A 5,237-nucleotide genomic window follows, 5' to 3' on the forward strand; every position below is an offset into this window, starting at 1 on the left:
GATGTCTGCATAATGCATCAAACGTTCCCTAGCCTGAAGAACCTGCGATGATGACAAATGCACTATGCTCTTTTTATAGAGGTCAGTTAAATATTCTGGGAGAAAATGTCCTATCTTTATTATTATATTTCTTGCCTTAACATTGACTAGCTCTACCTCCTGGCACACACCCAACAATGACCATTCCTTAAGTGTCTGCTCACACTTAGGAAAATTGACCACTGTTGTGGGTACTACTTGATGACCTGCCACAAATGACCTTCCAATCTTCACGTCCACTGACCTGGATGGGTCTTCCACTTCTTCCACAAGCATCAGGCTTCCTTGGAGAAGTTCTTTTATTTTACCACAAATTATCTTCTCTGACATATGGGGTATTGTAGTTGTGACATGCAAATCAACAGATGCAGCAACACTTACCAGAATATGGCCTTTGTTGTTCCCAAACGTCATTTTATCAAAGTTAACTACACACTTCCTCAGTAGTAAGTAGTCCAACCCTAATATGCATGGGTCTTCAATGTCAGCAAAGTATACTTTGTGACTATCCTTTATGCCCATGAGCTCAATAGATACCCACACTGGTCCCCACAACCTTGTATAATGTCTTGTCACACCACAAACCTTCTGTATGGCTTCTGGTACTCCTTTGTGATCCAGCATCTTGATACTCACAAGGGTTTGCTGAGATGCAGAATCTATGACAAAGTTGCACTTTTGGCCATCCAGCTTTCCTGTCACGTAGATACTATGTATGCTTACCATTTTACACTTAGCTGTTGGGACTTTCACAATGGAAGTTGGTAGGCATCCCTTAATACCAACCACTACTGGTTTCCCCAAGGCTGACTTATTGGTAGTATTTTTTACACTAGCTCCTCATATTTCCTTGCTCTTCACAGTTCCAACAACCTTTCTGGGTAGCAGCCTTTCCTGCCGTGGCATCTTCCCTGTGTTGAAGTTGCCAGCATTGAGCTCTCTTGTGCCCAGGTTTGTTACAGTGCCAGCAAAGTCCCTCTAACCTCTCTGAAAGCTGCCCTTTTCTGGCCTTGAATCCTGATGACTGTACCAACCTTGATGATCGGGTGGTGCAGTTGGGTAGGCCTTATGTGCCTTACTTTTCTAATTCTGTGCCATCTCTTGCGGGCTCTCCCCTTTAGCACGGACTCTAGTTTTAAATCTAGCCCTGTAGACTTTGGACTGATTTTTGAGTTCCATACCTGAGTTTTAGAGCAGCTACCAGTGCTCTATAGTTGTGCCTGTCGTCTGCTTACAACTGTCCAAATATTTCCAGTGGTTGTCCCTTCAGGCTCGTTGCCAAGTACACTGCTTTCTGCTCCTCTGTCCATCCATTTATTTCTGCCAGGAGCTAAAATGTGCTCTATATGCTTCCTATGGTGCCTTCCCGTCGAATTCCTGTGCCTTTTTTCATAATGGATCACCCCTATTGGTTTTCTTGCCACTGCTGTAATCTTTCTTCTTGTTTATTTTCTTTCTCCTCCAACTACTGCTGTAGACTCTCTTCTTGTTTATTTTCTCGTTCTTCTTGTTTCCTTTTTTCTCTCCAACAACTGCTGTAATCTCTCTTGTTTATTTTCCTGTTCGAGCTGCCACTGTTGTAGGTTTTCTTGCCACTACTGTTATCTCTCTTCTTGTTTCTTTTCTCGTCCTTCTTGTTTCTTTTCTTTTTCCTCCAACCACTGCTGTAGTCTCTCTTCTTGTTTATTTTCTTTCTTCTCTAACCACTGCTGTAGTCTCTTTTCTTGTTTATTTTCTCGTTCTTCTTGTGTTTTTTGCTGTTCTTGTATTACTGCCATCAAATCTGCTAAGTCGTAGTTTCATTTGCCACTTCTTGTTTCCATCTTCTTTTTCTTTCCGTTCCACTCTCTGACACCAATTTGTTGCTATTTGCTTGTTTGTTAATTTCCCGTAGAAATTCTTTCCGAGAAACTTCAGCGATACAAGTCCTTTCTTGATTAAGACTAGTTTATTCTTTCTCGATACAAACTTTGTAATACACCGAATTTCCATAGTCAATACGTTTCTCGTCACTTTACTTAACAACTTTTATAATACACCCTATAAATCACAGCGATTCATAAGCTCGATAACTTCGCTCTATGCCACGACTACAAAACACACACAATTTACGGCTCACCGTCGCTACTGTTTAGTTGACTCAGTTCTCTATCTCCAGCTGGCTTTCTTTGCCAGGCTTATATAGTAAAAAAGGGGCATTTAGATCACACTCGAGCTGCCGGGCAAATTCATTATCATTCGAGAAACTCCAGCGCGCATGCTCCCAGCGTCACGTGACTTCCGCTGTCGTAACAATAAGTTTATTAAGTACGGTTTATATGCGATAAAGAGAAAAATTAACACCATAACTATACGTTTTTTGCTTTAGTTTAATTAGGGCTCAACTTCATCCTACTTAATGCTATCAGTAAATAAAATTATAGTGCTATTCTACGCCCTAACGTTAGACCTTTTTAGAAACTTTGATAATCTTTTGATATCTTGTTGTGCGAAATGTCTACTAAAGTATACTTACATCCACTTTTTTCATTTACATCTGTTGAATTTAATACGTGCACACACATGTGCATTTAGATGGTAGGGTGAGTATGCATTTACAGGACCGACAAAAGTTTAGTATTATTATAATAGATATTTAAGGCTGAGAGTACAAATCTGGTATTTGATATTGTCATACTTATCGGCATGTTATATGACACATGGGTTTGAGGACCAGCTCAGAGACATCTATGGTTCAAGCATAGCCATTCCTATTTTAAAACCACTAACGAGAGGTAAAATCTGGGAATCGATTCCTTTTGGTTGACAGAGCCCATACAGCCTATTTTTAGGTTTGCGCTAAAAATAATCAAACAAATAAACAAGCTGACCGACCAGATGGAGGTTGACCAATCAGCATCATCCACTACCTACGCAGCTAACCTTAATGGATGCAATTGACCCCGCCCAGATCTGCAAAAATCTAAATCTCGGTGCCGACAAGAGTTATAACGATTTCCCCCTCTCTCACCTCTCTCTTCCGCAGTTGAAAATACGAAGTATGTTTAACAGCCTAACGCGTCTTGAACCTTGGAGTTGTCGACACGTAGCCCATTACGCTAACCATTAGGCAACGCTCAATTCTTGGATAATTGTTGTTTTGTTTGTAAGTCATTTCTCTTTTTGTTAAATCTCTCAGAGTCCCCTGAACAGAAAGCTGTACATTTACGGACTTACAACGTTAAAATCTGGGTATGATTCCACGTGGTGGACACAGCAGATAGCCCAATGTAGTTTTGCTCTAAATAAACAAACAAGTAATCTCTCAGCGAACTTTTATATAGTCTCAATTTAATTAGGTGAATTCATTCATCAAATGTAAATAATAAATCACTTTTTGATGCAATTTACTAGAAAAGCAATAGACGTTACAAGTTATCCAATATTTTCCCACAGTAGGTTTTTTATGTAATAGAAAGTATAATTAAGGAGTTCGGGTTGATCTATTATGGAAATGTTAAGTATCTTTGGCACATAACCATTTAGAGTGTTAATCAGGATGGATTGTGTAAATATATGTATGTGTGTTTGCTGTTAAGCACAAAGCTACACGATGGGCTATCTGTGATGTGTCTATCATGGGTATCAAAACGCGGTTTCTGGCGTTATAAGTCTGCAGATTTGCCGCTGTGCCACTTAGGTCGTCTAAAGGTACGACAAACATCTGTTCTTCTACGTATTTTATACTCTTAAGGCATCGTCGGCACATAACCATTTAAAATGTTAATCAAGATGGATTGTTTAAATGTATGACAAACGTGTGTTCTTCAACGTTTTTTATATTATTATATTCGATTGTCTCTACTATCCACTTTATACCCTCAAAAAGATATTCCAACAGCTAAGTATAAAGTATAACTTTAAAGATAAAAAACACCTAAGACGGATATGTGCATAAAAACGGAGAGTAATTTTGATCCTGCTGATTCACTATAGCAGTAGTCTGCCAATATGATAGTGATAATGTCAACTCTTAAGTTGCAAAATATACAACTGGCCAGAACTGACTTAGTAAGCATATTTATATTTTACCTCTGTGGTTTTAAAGAGCTAAGCACTATCGTTAGTGTGATCGAACTGTCTCTCTTTATTTAGCTGTTAGTTACTTTCTTAAGGTTATTATTATCATATATATATATATATATATATATATATTACTGTAATAAACACGTCTATAACAGTCCCTTGGTATCATATATATCACTGACTCTTGAAACACTTACGTTTCGAACAAACTATGATTCTCAATACCATAAGCTCAATAACTATTGTTACGACAGCGGAAGTCACGTGACTTTGGAAGCATGTGCGCTGGAGTTTCTAGAAGGATCATGACTGTTCCTGGCAACTCTAGTCTTTTCTAGGCGCCCTCTATTTTAGTATATAAGCCCGGCAAATAAAGCGGAGATATGATTGCAGATAGACAGATACAGAGATAGATAATTCGAGATAAGCGAGCAGTAGGCACCGTAAGTAAACTGTGAATCGCTGTGAATTATAGCGTGTGTTTAAGCTAAAGTGACTGTGGAAATTAAGTGTATTGCAAAGTTGTATTGAGAAAGAATTAACCAGTTTTATTTAAGAAAGGACTTGTATCGCTGAAGTTCTTCGGAAAGAATTTTTACGGTAAATTAACAAACGAACACAGACGTAACAAATTTATAAAAACTTCAGCGTATGAAGGTACTCAGGAAATAAACAAATATAATGTATAAAAGTTCCTTCAAGGAATCTCTATAAAAACAAGAAAGACAACAACAACAAAAGAAAAAATTAGTAAATAAATTCACATAAATAATAACATATAACAGAACATTCTAGATTAGTGCGTGTCAAATACTAATAAGAAATGTAGTGGTTGAGGTTTCTGTGAATTTATCTAGTAAATGACGCAAGCAATGAGAGAAAGGTTACATTGTCACATAGGTTTTTGCAAAACATCATAGCCCTTAACATATTACAACTTGTAATTTTTTATTAGTAATTTTAGACGTAAATATTAGGTACCACTTATGTAAGTTAACTTTCAGTTTCAGGAAAGGCTTTTGCACCTTTAGGTTTACTAAATGTGCGTATTAGTGACAATCGATCAGCGCCCGGCATGGCCAGGTGGTTAGGGCGCTCGACTCGCAATCTGGGGGTTGCGGGTTCGACCAAAC

The sequence above is a fragment of the Limulus polyphemus genome, unplaced genomic scaffold (genome assembly GCF_000517525.1).
Source record: "Limulus polyphemus unplaced genomic scaffold, Limulus_polyphemus-2.1.2 Scaffold84, whole genome shotgun sequence".
In the NCBI taxonomy this organism is placed as follows: Eukaryota; Metazoa; Arthropoda; class Merostomata; order Xiphosura; family Limulidae; genus Limulus; species Limulus polyphemus.